The sequence below is a fragment of the Ranitomeya imitator genome, chromosome 4 (genome assembly GCF_032444005.1).
Source record: "Ranitomeya imitator isolate aRanImi1 chromosome 4, aRanImi1.pri, whole genome shotgun sequence".
Lineage (NCBI taxonomy): Eukaryota > Metazoa > Chordata > Amphibia > Anura > Dendrobatidae > Ranitomeya > Ranitomeya imitator.
In genome coordinates this window covers 713,709,329-713,727,912 of record NC_091285.1, presented here as the reverse complement: position 1 = coordinate 713,727,912, position 18,584 = coordinate 713,709,329, and positions in this window count along the sequence as shown.

The window sequence follows — 18,584 nt, the reverse complement described above, 5'->3', positions numbered from 1 at the left end:
GAGGCCTAGTGGAAGGAGTCACCGCAGACAGGCATCGAAGGCCTAAAATAATAACACATGGCTGTAGGCAATTTTAAATTGGTTACAGGGGTACACGGGCAGCAGTGGTGTGGTCAGTGGAGGCCTAGTGGAAGGAGTGACCACAGACAGGCATCGAAGGCCTAACATAACAAAAATGTCAATACAATGGTATTGTCAGTGGCAGGCATTGAAGGATGTCAGCGCATAGACTAAACATTGGTGGAGCTGTGAGATAATTTTGCAAGTGGTAGAGCACTGTTTGAGCTGGGGTGGGGGGAAACTGTCTTGTGGCCGGCGGTACAGGCACAGGGCCCCTCATATTACAACAGTGTGTCTGACGTTGGGTGCGCACCACCACCGCCAGAGACACTTTATTGTACTAGGAGGGACCCAGTGGCAGTGCCGTCGACCAAAAGCGGGCTCACCCACCTCTTCAGACCAACTGCACTCTCACGGGTGCTGTCGCCAAGTGTCGATACCACGGCCCCGTGTGGGGAGTTTGGCCATTTAGTGAGGTGTAAACATGTCGTATGCTGGACAATCAGGTGCAGAAAATTACGAGATTGGAAAAGGCATTCAGAATAGTCCACAGGCAAGACCTTTTCATAGGAAAGCTAGGTGTCAGCCGGGCAAGGTGGGGCAAAAGATTTTGAAATCCAGTTGTGGTTCATTTTAATGAAGGTTAGATCATCTACATTTTGGGTAGCCAGACGAGTCCTTTTTTCTGTTAGTATTGAACCTGCAGCACTGAATACTCTTTCTGATAGGACACTAGCTGCCGGGCAAGCAAGCTCCTGCAATGCATATTCTGCCAATTCTGGCCAGGTGTCTAATTTTGATGCCCAGTAATCAAATGGGAATGACGGTTGAGGGAGAACATCGATAAGGGATGAAAAATAGTTTGTAACCATACTGGACAAATGTTGTCTCCTGTCACTTTGAATTGATGCTGCAGTACCTGTCCTGTCTGCGGTCATAGCAAAATCACTCCACAACCTGGTCAGAAAACCCCTCTGGCCAACGCCACTTCTGATTTCTGCCCCTCTAACTCCTCTGGTCTGCTGGCCCCTGCAGCTCGTGTGAGAACGATCACGGGCGCTGTGTGCAGGGAATGCCAGAAGCAAACGGTCAACAAGAGTTGATTGTTTGGTTGCTAATATTAGTTCCAAGTTCTCATGTGGCATTATATTTTGCAATTTGCCTTTATAGCGAGGATCAAGGAGGCAGGCCAACCAGTAATCGTCATCATTCATCATTTTATTTATGCGTGTGTCCCTTTTGAGGATACGTAAGGCATAATCCGCCATGTGGGCCAAAGTTCCAGTTCTCAAATCTGCGGTTGTGCTTGGTTGAGGGGCAGTTTCAGGCAAATCCACGTCACTTGTGTCCCTCAAAAAACCAGAACCCGGCCTTGCCGCGCCACCAATTTCCAGTGGCCCCGGAAAAGCTTCCTCATTAAAAATATAATCATCCCCATCATCCTCCTCGTCCTCCTCCTCCTCTTCGCCCGCTACCTCGTCCTGTACACTGCCCTGGCCAGACAATGGCTGACTGTCATCAAGGCTTTCCTCTTCCTCAGCTGCAGACGCCTGATCCTTTATGTGCGTCAAACTTTGCATCAGCAGACGCATTAGGGGGATGCTCATGCTTATTATGGCGTTGTCTGCACTAACCAGCCGTGTGCATTCCTCAAAACACTGAAGGACTTGACACATGTCTTGAATCTTCGACCACTGCACACCTGACAACTCCATGTCTGCCATCCTACTGCCTGCCCGTGTATGTGTATCCTCCCACAAAAACATAACAGCCCGCCTCTGTTCACACAGTCTCTGAAGCAAGTGCAGTTTTGAGTTCCACCTTGTTGCAACGTCTATGATTAGGCGATGCTGGGGAAGGTTCAAAGAACGCTGATAGGTCTGCATACGGCTGGAGTGTACGGGCGAACGGCGGATATGTGAGCAAAGTCCACTAACTTTGAGGAGCAGGTCGGATAACCCCGGATAACTTTTCAGGAAGCACTGCACCACCAGGTTTAAGGTGTGAGCCAGACAAGGAATGTGTTTCAGTTGGGAAAGGGAGATGGCAGCCATGAAATTCCTTCCGTTATCACTCACTACCTTGCCTGCCTCAAGATCTACAGTGCCCAGCCACGACTGCGTTTCTTTCTGCAAGAACTCGGACAGAACTTCCGCGGTGTGTCTGTTGTCGCCCAAACACTTCATAGCCAATACAGCCTGCTGACGTTTGCCAGTAGCTGCCCCATAATGGGAGACCTGGTGTGCAACAGTGGCAGCTGCGGATGGAGTGGTTGTGCGACTGCGGTCTGTGGACGAGCTCTCGCTTCTGCAGGAGGACGAAAAGGAGGAGGAGGGGGTGCGATTGGCTACAGCCAATTGTTTCCTAGACCATGGGCTAGGCAGAACTGTCCCAAACTTGCTGTCCCCTGTGGACCCTGCATCCACCACATTTACCCAGTGTGCCGTGATGGACACGTAACGTCCCTGGCCATGCCTACTGGTCCATGCATCTGTTGTCAGGTGCACCTTTGTGCTCACAGATTGCCTGAGTGCATGGACGATGCGCTCTTTAACATGCTGGTGGAAGGCTGGGATGGCTTTTCTGGAAAAAAAAGTGTCGACTGGGTAGCTCGTAGCGTGGTACAGCGTAGTCCATCAGGGCTTTGAAAGCTTCGCTTTCAACTAACCGGTAGGGCATCATCTCTAACGAGATTAGTCTAGCTATGTGTGCGTTCAAACCCTGTGTACGCGGATGCGAGGCTAAGTACTTCCTTTTTCTAACCATAGTCTCATGTAGGGTGAGCTGGACTGGAGAGCTGGAGATCGTGGAACTAGCGGGGGTGCCGGTGGACATGGCAGACTGAGAGACGGTGGTAGATGGTATTGTTGCCACCGGTGCCCTAGATGCAGTGTTTCCTACTACGAAACTGGTGATTCCCTGACCCTGACTGCTTTGGCCTGGCAAAGAAACCTGCACAGATACTGCAGGTGGTGCAGAAAATGGTGGCCCTACACTGCCGGAAGGGATGTTGCGTTGCTGACTAGCTTCATTGGCCGAGGGTGCTACAACCTTAAGGGACGTTTGGTAGTTAGTCCAGGCTTGCAAATGCATGGTGGTTAAATGTCTATGCATGCAACTTGTATTGAGACTTTTCAGATTCTGTCCTCTGCTTAAGGTAGTTGAACATTTTTGACAGATGACTTTGCGCTGATCAATTGGATGTTGTTTAAAAAAATGCCAGACTGCACTCTTTCTAGCATCGGATACCTTTTCAGGCATTGCAGATTGAGCTTTAACCGGATGGCCACGCTGTCCTCCAACAGGTTTTGGCTTTGCCACGCGTTTTGGGCAAGATACGGGCCCGGCAGATGGAACCTGTTGCGATGTTGATGCCTGCTGCGGCCCCTCCTCCTCCGCTTCAGAACTGCTGCCGCCTGCACCCTGTTCCCCCAATGGCTGCCAATCGGGGTCAAGAACTGGGTCATCTATTACCTCTTCTTGTAGCTCGTGTGCAACTTCGTCTGTGTCACCGTGTCGGTCGGTGGTATAGCGTTCGTGATGGGGCAACATAGTCTCATCAGGGTCTGATTCTTGATCAGCACCCTGCGAGGGCAATGTTGTGGTCTGAGTCAAAGGACCAGCATAGTAGTCTGGCTGTGGCTGTGCATCAGTGCACTCCATGTCAGATTCAACTTGTAATGGGCATGGACTGTTAACTGCTTCACTTTCTAAACCAGGGACGGTATGTGTAAAGAGCTCCATGGAGTAACCCGTTGTGTCGCCTGCTGCATTCTTCTCTGTTGTTGTTTTTGCTGAAGAGGACAAGGAAGCGACTTGTCCCTGACCGTGAACATCCACTAACGACGCGCTGCTTTGACATTTACCAGTTTCACGAGAGGAGGCAAAAGAGCTAGAGGCTGAGTCACCAAGATAAGCCAAAACTTGCTCTTGCTGCTCCGGCTTTAAAAGCGGTTTTCCTACTCCCAGAAAAGGGAGCGTTCGAGGCCTTGTGTAGCCAGATGACGAACCTGGCTCCACAGCTCCAGACTTAGGTGCAATATTTTTTTTCCCACGACCAGCTGATGCTCCACCACTACCACTACCCTCATTACCAGCTGACAATCAACGCCCCCGGCCACGACCTCTTCCACCATACTTCCTCATTGTTTTAAAAATGTAAACAAACTAACGGTATTTGTTGCTGTCACACAAATTACACGGTGAGCTATAACTTCAGTATGATTTAGCTACCCCTTTACAGGTGAGTGAGACCACAATGAAAATCAGGCACAATGTTACACACTCTGTTGTTGGTGGCACCAAATGAGAGAGATGCCACACACGCAGGACTGTCACTGAAGCACAAATGTAAATATTAATCTCCCACCGATTTGATTTTTTTTTTTTTTTAAGGGAGACTTTAGGAAAATAAAATAATAGAATAAAATGATTTTTTCAGGAAGAATTTAGAAACCAAATAAAATAAAATGATTTTTTCAGGGAGAATTTAGAAAACAAATAAAACAAAAAAAGGCTTTCTATGGCCCACTGAGTGAGAGATGACGCACACAGGAGTCAGGAGTGGCACACAAGCCCAGAGGCCAATATTTATCTCCCACTGATTGATGTAGTGATTTTTTCAGGTAGATTTTGGAACCCAAATCAAGCTAAAAAAAATAATAGGCTTTCTATGGCCCACAATTGGAGAGAGAGAGAGAGATGGCACACCCAGGAGTCAAGACTGGCACACAAGCAGAAAGGGCAATATTAATCTCCCACTGATTTGTTTTGTTTTTTTTTTTTTTCAGGGAGACTTTAGGAAAAAAAAAAATAGAATAAAATGATTTTTTCAGGAAGAATTTAGAAACCAAATAAAATAAAATGATTTTTTCAGGGAGAATTTAGAAAACAAATAAAACAAAAAAAGGCTTTCTATGGCCCACTGAGTGAGAGATGACGCACACAGGAGTCAGGAGTGGCACACAAGCCCAGAGGCCAATATTTATCTCCCACTGATTGATGTAGTGATTTTTTCAGGTAGATTTTGGAACCCAAATCAAGCTAAAAAAAATAATAGGCTTTCTATGGCCCACAATTGGAGAGAGAGAGAAAGATGGCACACCCAGGAGTCAAGACTGGCACACAAGCAGAAAGGGCAATATTAATCTCCCACTGATTTGTTTTTTTTTGTTTTTTTTTTCAGGGAGACTTTAGGAAAAAAAAAATAGAATAAAGTGATTTTTTCAGGAAGAATTTAGAAACCAAATAAAATAAAATGATTTTTTCAGGGAGAATTTAGAAAACAAAACAAAAAAAGGCTTTCTATGGCCCACTGAGTGAGAGATGACGCACACAGGAGTCAGGAGTGGCACACAAGCCCAGAGGCCAATATTTATCTCCCACTGATTGATGTAGTGATTTTTTCAGGTAGATTTTGGAACCCAAATCAAGCTAAAAAAATAATAGGCTTTCTATGGCCCACAATTGGAGAGAGAGAGAGAGATGGCACACCCAGGAGTCAAGACTGGCACACAAGCAGAAAGGGCAATATTAATCTCCCACTGATTTGTTTTTTTTTTGTTTTTTTTTCAGGGAGACTTTAGGAAAAAAAAAATAGAATAAAATGATTTTTTCAGGAAGAATTTAGAAACCAAAGAAAATAAAATGATTTTTTCAGGGAGAATTTAGAAAACAAATAAAACAAAAAAAGGCTTTCTATGGCCCACTGAGTGACAGATGACGCACACAGGAGTCAGGAGTGGCACACAAGCCCAGAGGCCAATATTTATCTCCCACTGATTGATGTAGTGATTTTTTCAGGTAGATTTTGGAACCCAAATCAAGCTAAAAAAAATAATAGGCTTTCTATGGCCCACAATTGGAGAGAGAGAGAGATGGCACACCCAGGAGTCAAGACTGGCACACAAGCAGAAAGGGCAATATTAATCTCCCACTGATTTGTTTTTGTTTTTTGTTTTTTTCAGGGAGACTTTAGGAAAAAAAAAATAGAATAAAGTGAATTTTTCAGGAAGAATTTAGAAACCAAATAAAATAAAATGATTTTTTCAGGGAGAATTTAGAAAACAAAACAAAAAAAGGCTTTCTATGGCCCACTGAGTGAGAGATGACGCACACAGGAGTCAGGAGTGGCACACAAGCCCAGAGGCCAATATTTATCTCCCACTGATTGATGTAGTGATTTTTTCAGGTAGATTTTGGAACCCAAATCAAGCTAAAAAAATAATAGGCTTTCTATGGCCCACAATTGGAGAGAGAGAGAGAGATGGCACACCCAGGAGTCAAGACTGGCACACAAGCAGAAAGGGCAATATTAATCTCCCACTGATTTGTTTTTTTTTGTTTTTTTTTCAGGGAGACTTTAGGAAAAAAAAAATAGAATAAAATGATTTTTTCAGGAAGAATTTAGAAACCAAAGAAAATAAAATGATTTTTTCAGGGAGAATTTAGAAAACAAATAAAACAAAAAAAGGCTTTCTATGGCCCACTGAGTGAGAGATGACGCACACAGGAGTCAGGAGTGGCACACAAGCCCAGAGGCCAATATTTATCTCCCACTTTTTTTTTTTTGTTCCAGGGAAAATTTATAAACCCAATAAAAAAAATTATAAATAGGCTTTCTATGGCCCACTATCTGAGAGACAGAGAGAGATGGCACGCTTAGGACTGGCACACAAGCCCAAAGGCCAATATTAATCTCCCTTTTTTTTTTAAGGGAGAATTTATAAAACCAAAAAAAAAAAAATAAATAGGCTTTCTATGGCCCACTATTTGTGAGAGAGATGGCACGCTCAGGACTGGCACACAAGCCCAGAGGCCAATATTAATCTCCCACTTTTTTTTTTTTTTTCCAGGGAAAATTTGTAAACCCATTAAAAAAAAATAAAAATAAATAGGCTTTCTATGGCCCACTATCTGAGAGAGAGAGATGGCACGCTTAGGACTGGCACACAAGCCCAAAGGCCAATATTAATCTCCCACTGATTGATTTATTGATTTTTTCAGGTAGAATTTAGAACCCAAATAAAGCAAAAAAATAAATAAATAGGCTTTCTATGGCCCACTGACTGAGAGATGGCACACACAGGAGTCAGGAGTGGCACACAAGCCCTGAGGCCAATATTTTTCTCCCACTGATTGATGTAGTGATTTTTTCAGGTAGATTTTATAACCCAAATCAAGCAAAAAAATAAATAGGCTTTCTATGGCCCACTGAGTGAGAGATGGCACACACAGGGATAGCAGAAATGCCAATCTTAATCTCCCACAAAAAAAAAAAAAAAACAGGGAGTGTCCTTCAATTACTATCTCCCTGCAGTAATCTCAGCCAGGTATGGCAGGCAGCAATAAGGAGTGGACTGATGCACAAATTAAATAAAAAGTGTGTACAAACCAAAAAAATAGCTGTGCAGAAAGGAAGGAACAAGAGGATTTGTGCTTTGAAAAAAGCAGTTGGTTTGCACAGCGGCGTACACACAGCAATGCAGCTATCAGGGAGCCTTCTAGGGCAGCCCAATGAGCTACAGCGCTGAGGGGAAAAAAAAAAAAATGTAGCTTCCACTGTCCCTGCACACCGAAGGTGGTGTTGGGCAGTGTAAATCGCTACAGCACAAGTGGTTTGGTGGTTAATGGACCCTGCCTAACGCTATCCCTGCTTCTGACGAAGCGGCAGCAACCTCTCCCTAAGCTCAGATCAGCAGCAGTAAGATGGCGGTCGGCGGGAACGCCCCTTTATAGCCCCTGTGACGCCGCAGACAGCAAGCCAATCACTGCAATGCCCTTCTCTAAGATGGTGGGGACCAGGACCTATGTCATCACGCTGCCCACACTCTGCGTTTACCTTCATTGGCTGAGAAATGGCGCTTTTCGTGTCATTGAAACGCGACTTTGGCGCGAAAGTCGCGTACCGCATGGCCGACCCCGCACAGGGGTCGGATCGGGTTTCATGAAACCCGACTTTGCCAGAAGTCGGCGACTTTTGAAAATGAACGACCCGTTTCGCTCAACCCTAGTGTTGACCCATTCACCACTCGTACCGTTACTGGTTGAGCTAGCATAACCAGGGGTATTGCGTGACATTGGGCGAAGGCAGAAGACATAAAATTGCCCTCCGCCCCAGAATCCACGCAGAGCTCTACCGAGTGGGAAAATGAGCCAATAGTAATTGTCCCCTTAAAGGACAATTTAGAGGCAAACGTCGCCGTGTCAAGTGTACCTCCACCGACTACGACTAGACGCTGACGTTTCCTCGACCGCTGAGGACATCTGGTGGCTAGATGCCCTGACTGCTGGCAAACATTACAGACCCTGAGTGCACAAGCGGTCCGGGACTTAGATCCCGCTTGTGACACTTCCCTGGTCTCAGGTGACTCAGGAACCAGGACCGGAGATTCCAGAGGTTTGGCGAAAGTAGGAGCCAGCCGAAACCTCTGCCTACACTGGGCTCGTTCTAACCTCCGCTCGTTAAAACGGAGGTCAATTCGAGTGGAGACAGTTATTAAGTCCTCCAGTGTGGCAGGAATCTCCCTAGTGGCCAGAGCGTCCTTTACGTGGTCAGCCAGACCCCTCCAAAATATGGGGATAAGGGCCCTATCCGACCAATCCAGCTCAGATGCTAAAGTGCGGAATTGGACGGCAAAATGACTGACCAAGGACTCACCCTGAGTTAATGCCAGCAGTTGAAGCGCAGTGTCATGGGTGACTTGAGGTCCCAGAAAGACCTGTTTCAGAGTGCTCAGAAATAGAGGAGCACTCTGCACCACATGATCGCCACGCTCCCATAGCGGCGTAGCCCATTCCAACGCCCTGCCCGACAAGAGAGAAACTATGAATCCCACCTTAGTCCGCTCTGTGGGAAAACGTGCAGCCAGGAGCTCGAGGTGAATAGAGCACTGACTCACAAATCACCTACAAAATTTGCTATCACCAGAAAATTTTTCTGGCAGCGGGAGGCGAGAAAATGTCGGAACAGGGGTGGCAATGGACATATTTGCTGCAGCCACGCTGGCAGCTTGTACAGCAACTGCGGTAACATCCACAGCTGAGGTTGCGCTCTCGAGAGCCGCCAACCCACCCTCCAGCTGCTGGATATACCGCAAAGATTGCTGCTTGTCCGCCATTACTAGCCAGACCCTGGCGCTAGTGTAATGTTAGGACTGGCGGAACGCACCAAGAAAGATGATATGGATGCGTTCGCAGTCCGGGGTCCACCGTGTAGGTAAAACCTGCTGCTTGTAAATGGCAGAGTATATGACGGTACTCAAAAGTATACACACGTGGGTTAACCTCACCCAGTGTGAAGAAAGCGATCCTGTTGCGTCACAGGACCGCGGTACCGCACATAGAGCGCGAGCAAGTGGTCAGCGAACTTAACCCCAACTGGGATTGAAGTCCGATTAGACCCTTGCTGGCACAACACCAAAACTGGGTGTGTAAAGAACCTTATTAATGTTCTATGAGCACGAGAGTGTGTGCGAAGCCGCACTGACGGACGCCACTATCCACCCAGGCTTGGGTATGGAAAGCGCAAGGCAAGCGCACGGCGCCGTACTGGCGGACACAGCCACAGAACGCTGAGAAGTGTGTAACGTGCAGATGGTTAGTCGGGCGCTAGAGAGCTACCATCATCCGCGAGCAGACAACAACACTAGGGAGGGATACTTAGGAGCTTTCATCCTTCGACATACATCCATCTACACACACACATAATAATTGTACACTAGCGCATGGCCGTGTGGTCATGCGCAGTTTATATAGTTGCAGCACAGGAAGTGGCTACAGAAACTTTGCCCTTCCAAGACCTGCCAAGAGGACCAATGGAATGTGCTGCAGAGTCTGAGCACATGACCCTCGATCTCCAACGGGAGATCTTGCCCTGGGCATGCTCAGTGTGTGCAGACAAGGACTTAGTCCCAGAGAAGTCCGCTCGCTGCTGACCAGTACTGCCTTTAATGGCAGAGACTGGAGAAGCAGCAGTAACTCTCAGAACAGAGTGAGAATGAGCAAGACGCTGGGACCGACGTCCCTGCTGAGCAGACTCCACTGCGGCTGGACAAGAATGGGAGACCGCAGCGGAGACGGCTCGAGATTCCCCCTGTGCAGAAGCGGGAACTCGAGACCTAACAGGGTGTGATGGTGGCATGTTTGAAGGCAGTGGGGAGGGTACCAGAAGATAGCGATACTTTGAAGACATGGGTTAGGGCTGGAATGAGCATGTTACTGGGGTTGGGCAGCAGGTGGAAAGGGATGGGGTTAAGTGCACAGGTGGTGAGGTGTGATTTGGAAAGGATGTAAGTTCTCTTTTAGTGATGTTGGAGAGGGAGGTTATTAGGGAAGGGCAGAGGTCTGGTATATGGAGTGGTTGGGGTAGAGGAAGGAACAGTAAAGGTTTGCCTTGTTTGGTCAATCTTGTTTTTGAAGTAGGTGGCTAGTCCTGGGCTGTAGGATAATGAAGATACAAGGTTTGTGAAATAGGTCAGTTTAGCAGAGGTGAGGGCTTGTTTGAAAACAGTGAAGTCGTCTGGCAGGTGTGTTTTCTTCCAACGCCACTCCGCGACCCTGGATGCTTGTCAAAATTATTTGGTGAGATTGTTGTGCCAGGGGATTTGCCTCTTGATTCATCGCACTTTGCCATGCATGAGAGGGGCGACTGAATCTATGACTGATGTAAAGGTGGCATTATAGAAAGCGGTGGTGCTGTCCATGTCATGGAGTGAGGATATGGAGGACAGAGGTAGAAGAGAGTCTGAGAGTCTGTGAATGTCTAGGTGTGCGAGGTTTCTGTGAGGATGTGGTAGTAGCTGGACATGGTGGGCGGGTGAGGAGGACAAGGTGGGGCCCACTGAATAAGTCTTAAGGATGAAGTAAGGGACAGGATTTTGGAGGCTGGTGGGTGTGGGTGGGGATATTAAAGTCACCCATGATGATGGTGGTGATGTCAGCAGAGAGAAAGTGAAGAAGCCAGGTGGGGAATTGGTCAATGAAGGCAGTGGCTGAGCCTGGTGGTCAGTATATATTATAAGTCAGGAAAATATCGGTCTCTTAGGAGCGCTGTGAGGGCAGCAAGGAAATTGAAAAGGGAAAGCAGGATTCAACGCAGCTCCAGCCGTGCACATTTGAGAAGGAACAAATGAAACTTGAAAAAACAAACATGGTCACAGGAGCGCTGAAATGAAGCCAGGACAAAAATATTGGTGTAAACAACAACGCGTTTTAATGGTACCCCATCTTCATCAGGTGGAAGTTTATTGTGAGTAGACAGGAAGGGGTATTTAAGGGCAGAACAACCAATCAAAGTTAGCATTCAATCGAACAAGTCACATGATAAAACACATTATAAAACAACACAACCAAATGAAATGCAAAAACAGAAATGCCTCCATTAAAAGAATTATAAACATCATAAAACAACACACATGTAATGTTAAATAAATAAAAAAGTCTAAAATGAGCTCAGAAAGGAAAAATCACCTAATAACATTCTCAAGAGTGGGATTGAACCCTGCAGGAGCCAACGTGCCCAATTTGAAAATCCAGAAGCTTTCCCTTTTAATAAGACTACCATAACGGTCAGACACAGTCTCCGGAACAAAATCTATGATAGTTCGTTTAAGAGATTCCATGTTTTTTTGGTGTGTAGTTAAAAATTGTTTGGACAGACTATGCAGCAAGAAACCGTTCTGAATATTTTGATGATGTTTGTTCAGTCTGGCGTGCATAGTCTGTATGGTGCGGCCCACGTACTGAAGACCGCAGCCACATTCTATCAGATAAACTACAAACATGGATTGACAGTTAACATGATACTTAATTTTATAGCTAGTGTTGGTGGTGTTGGATTTAAATTCCGTAGACCCATTTTGGATGGATCTGCAGCACAGGCATTTAGCCGTCCTGCAGGAAAAGCATCCAGCATTCTCAACCAGCTGAAGCGTGGAGAAAACGTGGGGACATCTAATGATATTGCTAGGTGCAACCAGATTGCAGAGTGTACGACTCCTTCTGAGGATTGTTCTGGGATGGACAGGGATGTGGCCATAAAGGATGGGCTCCCCTTTCAATATGAACCAATATTTCCTTAGAAGTTTCAGAATCGTCGTATGAGATTGATTAAAGGTTGTAACAAGACTCTGTTTACAGAGTTCAGAAATAGAAGACTTATTACCCTTATTGCTCTTAATCTTGCGTATACACGCCTGCTGGGACAAGGTCTCTGTTTTTAGAAAAGCATCATGAACTAATTTCTTAGGGTAACCTTTGGTGCGAAAACTTTGTTTTAAAACCTTTGCTTCGTCATGCAAATCCTCATCCCTTGTGCAGTTTTTCCTAATGTGCGAATACTGCCCATAAGGGATGTTCGAGATCCATTTGAGGAGATGTCCACTGTGGAAACTTAGGTAAGTGTTCATGTCCACAGTTTTAAAATGTGTAGTCGTGGAAAAGTGACTCTCACTATCAATGTGTACCACTAAATCTAAAAATTGGATTGAGGTGTGGGACAGATTTGCTGTGAAGGTAAGGCCCCAGGGGTTCAAATTCAAGTTGCTGACAAAATCCAGAGCTTCCAACTCTGTACCTGTCCAAATAATAAAAAGGTCGTCTATAAAACGTCAGTACAGAGCTATCTTGCCAATAGCCAGGTGAGACTGTGCAATGAAGACAGACTCAAATGCCCCCATGAACAAATTTGCATAACTGGGGCAAATCTTGTCCCCATCGCGCAGCCTTTCACCTGGCGGTAAAAAAAGTGCTCAAAAGTGAATACATTATTATATAAAACAAACTTTATGGCATTTATTAAAAATGTTTTTTGAAAAATTGGCATTTGCTCATCATTGGACAGGAATTGATCGACCGTTTCTAAATCCCGATCATAGGGTATATTCGAATAAAGGGAAAGAACATGCAGTGTTATGAGGATACAATTGGGTACACTGGAAAAAGATTGAAGAGTATCAATAAGGTCGGATTAATCTTTAAGATAAGAACTCAGATTAACCACATACTTCTGGAGAAATAAATCCACGCAATGTGATAGATTACTGGTGATTGAATTAATACCCGAGATAATCGGACGGCCTGGGGGATTGGAAGGATTTTTCGTAAAAAATTAAAAAAAGGAAATCTGAATTCCTTTTTGTTGAATAGACCTGAGGAATGAGCTTCATTAATGAAAGTCTTATATTCAGAAAAAATGTTTTTGAAAATATCTTGGTCAAATTTATTGTAATATTCACTATCATCCAGAATTCTAAAACCCTCCTGAAAGTAACACCCCGTACCACCCACTGTTCATAACCATCACCCCTCCTCCTTTATCACCATTCTTGATGGTGGTCGGTATATGGCAGCCATTTGAATATTGGAGGGAGAGTAGATACGGACAGAGTGAAACTCGAAAGAAGAGAGTATAAGGGAGGGTGGGGGTTGGATAGGGTTGAAGGAGCAGTTTTTAGAAAGAAGGATACCCACTCCTCCACCATGTCTGTTGCCAGAGCGAGGAGTATGGCTAAATTGGAGGCCACCATAACTCAGTGCAGCAGGGGAGGTCGTGTCATCGGGTGTCATCCAGATCTCAATGAGGGCCAGGAAGGAAAGGTTGCGGAAGTAAAGAGATTGTGGATCATGTGGAGCTTGCTGCTGATGGAGCGGGCATTTCAAAGTGCCCCAGAGAGAGGAAGCAGGGGGGTGGGGGTCATTGGCACAGATTTTAAGTGTGAGGGATTGTGATAGTTTCTCCTAGTGTGAGAAGGATAGGGGTGAGGACTAGGGTTGAGCGACCTTGACCTTTTTAGAGTCGTCGTGTTTCGCGAAACCCAACTATCTTGGAAGTCGAGTCGAGTGGAATCGGCCGATTATCGCGAAAAGTCGGGTATCGCCCGAAACACGAAACCCAATGCATGTCAATGGGGGAGCATAGTCGGCAGTGAGTGGAGGCCAGGAAAACACCTACACTGCCCATTTTAATGGCAAAAACATCCATTCTTGTTACAGAGGCTTGTCAATCGTAATTTACCTTATAATAATTGGAAGGCATTTGAAATTGGGGGTCATTTAACTAAAGTTGAGGGGGGTAGGGCTGGTTCAAGTAATTAGTGGGCCCAGTAAATCTGGACCACGTCACGGCAGTGGAGCAGGGAGAGGTAAGTATTTCAACTTTGCAAGTGCTGTGATCCTGAGCAAGCAGGGGGGGCCCACTCGTTGGTATTGGCACTGGCACAGGGCCCCTCAAAGTACAGCGGTGTGTTAGCACGGCGGGGGCGCCTCCCACCGGCAGCAACACTTTTGCGTACTATGAGAGGCCCTGTGCCAGTGACGTCGCCAACTAGTATTCCTCCCCCCACCTGATGAAGGAACCTGCACTTTCATCTGCACCTTCCTGTTTGTCCCCGTGTAAGGTGGTATGGTATGCGGGAAGGGGGACATGACTTTCAGCAGGGTCACAATCTTGCTGTGTAGCGTGCACGGGGAATTTTGCGTTATGGGTCAATGTACCAGCAGACTCATCTATCACTGGCTGGGCAATGGGCAGGATGAGGAGGAAACACAGATATAGGCCCAAAGAATAAAGTGGGCTAAATGCAGTGCAAAATTGGTAACACAGGACTAACCAGGGGGCATTGCAGTGGAGGACAACTGGAATGAGAGGCTGACACAGAGAGTAGGCCCAAATCAGTAAGTAGTCGAAATGCAGTTCAAAATTGGCAACCGTAGTAAACAGGCGGCACAGCTTTGTTCAGTGGAGGAGAACAGCAAGGAGTGGCAGACACCGATAGTAGGCCCCAACCCAACTAGTAGGCCAAATGCAGTCTAACATTAACAACTACTTAACGAGAGCCTGAAAATGGAATTTCAGGACAGGAAACGAGGAGAACAGCAAGGAGTGGCAGACACCGATAGTAGGCCCCAAACCAACTAGTACGCCAAATGCAGTTGTTCCATTTAACTACAATTTAATGAGAGCCTGAAGATAGAAGTTCAGGAAAGGCAACCTGGAGAACAACTTGGAGTGTAACACACCATCTCTCTACACCCCATACCCAATTTGTAGGCCTAATGCAGCGTAGTTTCCAACAACTACTAAACGAGAGCATGAAGATCGAAGCAATGGAGAGGAAACCTGGGGAACACCTTGGAGTGTAACACACCATCTCTCTACACCCCATACCCAATTTGTAGGCCTAATGCAGCGTAGTTTCCAACAACTACTAAACGAGAGCATGAAGATCGAAGCTCAGGAAAGGCAACCTGGAGAACACCTTGGAGTGGAACACACCATCTCTCTACACCCCATACCCAATTTGTAGGCCTAATGCAGCGTAGTTTCCAACAACTACTAAACGAGAGCATGAAGATCGAAGCTCAGGAAAGGCAACCTGGAGAACACCTTGGAGTGTAACACACAATCTCTCTACACCCCATACCCAATTTGTAGGCCTAATGCTGTGTAGTTTCCAACAACTACTAAACGAGAGCATGAAGATCGAAGCAATGGAGAGGAAACCTGGGGAACACCTTGGAGTGGAACACACCATCTCTCTACACCCCATACCCAATTTGTAGGCCTAATGCAGTGTAGTTTCCAACAACTACTAAACGAGAGCATGAAGATCGAAGCAATGGAGAGGAAACCTGGGGAACACCTTGGATTGTAACACACCATCTCTCTACACCCCATACCCAATTTATAGGCCTAATGCAGCGTAGTGTCCAACAACTACTAAACGAGAGCATGAAGATCGAAGCTCAGGAAAGGCAACCTGGGGAACACCTTGGAGTGGAACACACCATCTCTCTACACCCCATACCCAATTTGTAGGCCTAATGCAGCGTAGTTTCCAACAACTACTAAACGAGAGCATGAAGATCGAAGCTCAGGAAAGGCAACCTGGAGAACACCTTGGAGTGGAACACACCATCTCTTTACACCCCATACCCAATTTGTAGGCCTAATGCAGCGTAGTTTCCAACAACTACTAAACGAGAGCATGAAGATCGAAGCAATGGAGAGGAAACCTGGGGAACACCTTGGAGTGGAACACACCATCTCTCTACACCCCTTACCCAATTTGTAGGCCTAATGCAGTGTAGTTTCCAACAACTACTAAACGAGAGCATGAAGATCGAAGCAATGGAGAGGAAACCTGGGGAACACCTTGGAGTGGAACACACCATCTCTCTACACCCCATACCCAATTTGTAGGCCTAATGCAGCGTGGTTTCCAACAACTACTAAACGAGAGCATGAAGATCGAAGCAATTGCGAGGAAACCTGGTGCACACCTTGGGGAGGCAGACACCGTTAGTAGGCCCTACCAAAGTTGTACCCCCAATGCAGTTTTAAAATTCCTAGAGGCTGAAAACAAGACTATTGACGCTCTGCTTTTTTCAAAGGAACACAGCTGAATTGAGTGGCGCAGACAGACACAGGTAGTAGGACTCAAACCAAAAATGTGGCTCACTGCAGCTTAAAAAAGTTACAGGGGTACACAAGCAGCAGTGCTCTGGGCAGTGGAGGACAATTTCAATAGTGGACCGCAGACAGACTTTGTACGCCTACTATTAAAAAAAGGATGCTCTATGCAATTAAAAATAGGTTCCAGGGGTCCACGGGCAGCAGTGGTGTGGTCAGTGGACGAGTATTGGAAGGAGGGACCGCAGACAGGCGTAGTAGGCCTAACATAACAAAATTAGGCTGTAGACACTGTAAAATTGATTCCAGGGGTACACGGGCAGCAGTGGTGTGGTCAGCGGAGGAAAATTGAAATTAGGGACTGCAGACAGACTTTGTAGGCTGTCCCCTGTGGACCATGCATCCAACACATTAACCAGTGCGCAGTAATGGACACGTAACTTTTTGTGGACATGCCTACTGGTCCATGCGTCTCTTGTCAGGTGCACCTTTCTACTGTTTGATTGCCTGAGTGCTATGACAATGCAGACTTTTTCATGCCGGTGGAGGGCTGGGATGGCTTTTCTCGCAAAAGAAATGTCGACTGGGTAGCTTGAACCGTTGCACAGCGTAGTTCATCTGGGCTTTCTAAATATAAAACAAAGAAAAAAAGGAGGCTACATGCACTTTCAGCTGGGTTCCAGGGGTACACGGCCAGCATTGGTCTGGTCAGTGGAGAACTATTGGAAGGAAGGACCGCAGACACGCTTCGAAGGCCTCACATAATAACAGATGGCTGTAGGCAATTTTAAATTGGTTCCAGGGGAACACAGGCAGCAGTGGTGTGGTCAGTGGAGGCCTAGTGGAAGGAGTGACCGCAAACAGGCATCGAAGGCCTAAAATAAAAAAATTGGGCTGGCTGTAGGCAATTTTAAATTGGTTCCAGGGGTACACGGGCAGCAGTGGTGTGGTCAGTGGAGGCCTAGTGGAAGGAGTGACCGCAGACAGGCATCGAAGGCCTAAAATAATAACACATGGCTGTAGGCAATTTTAAATTGGTTCCGTGGGTACACAGGCAGCAGTGGTGTGGTCAGTGGAGGCCTAGTGGAAGGAGTGACCGCAAACAGGCATCGAAGGCCTAAAATAAAAAAATTGGGCTGGCTGTAGGCACAGTTTTAAATTGGTTCCAGGGGTACACGGGCAGCAGTGGTGTGGTCAGTGGAGGCCTAGTGGAAGGAGTGACCGCAGACAGGCATCGAAGGCCTAAAATAATAACACATGGCTGTAGGCAATTTTAAATTGGTTCCGTGGGTACACGGCAGCAGTGGTGTGGTCAGTGGAGGCCTAGTGGAATGTGTGACCGCAGACAGGCATCGAAGGCCTAAAATAATAACACATGGCTGTAGGCAATTTTAAATTGGTTCCAGGGGAACACGGGCAGCAGTGGCCTGGTCAGTGTAGTAGTAGTAGAAAGAACGGACCGCAGACAGGCATCAAAGGCCTAAAATAAAAAAATTGGGCTGGCTGTAGGCAATTTTAAATTGGTTCCAGGGGTACACGGGCAGCAGTGGTGTGGTCAGTGGAGGCCTAGTGGAAGGAGTGACCGCAGACAGGCATCGAAGACCTAAAATAATAACACATGGCTGTAGGCAATTTTAAATTGGTTCCAGGGGAACACGGGCAGCAGTGGCCTGGTCAGTGTAGTAGTAGTAGAAAGAACGGACTGCAGACAGGCATCGAAGGCCTAAAATAAAAAAATTGGGCTGGCTGTAGGCAATTTTAAATTGGTTCCAGGGGTACACGGGCAGCAGTGGTGTGGTCAGTGGAGGCCTAGTGGAAGGAGTGACCGCAGACAGGCATCGAAGGCCTAAAATAATAACACATGGCTGTAGGCAATTTTAAATTGGTTCCGTGGGTACACGGGCAGCAGTGGTGTGGTCAGTGGAGGCCTAGTGGAAGCAGTGACCGCAAGCAGGCATCGAAGGCCTAAAATAAAAAAATTGGGCTGGCTGTAGGCAATTTTAAATTGGTTCCAGGGGTACATGGGCAGCAGTGGTGTGGTCAGTGGAGGCATAGTGGAAGGAGTGACCGCAGACAGGCTTCGAAGGCCTAACATAACAAAAATGTCAATACA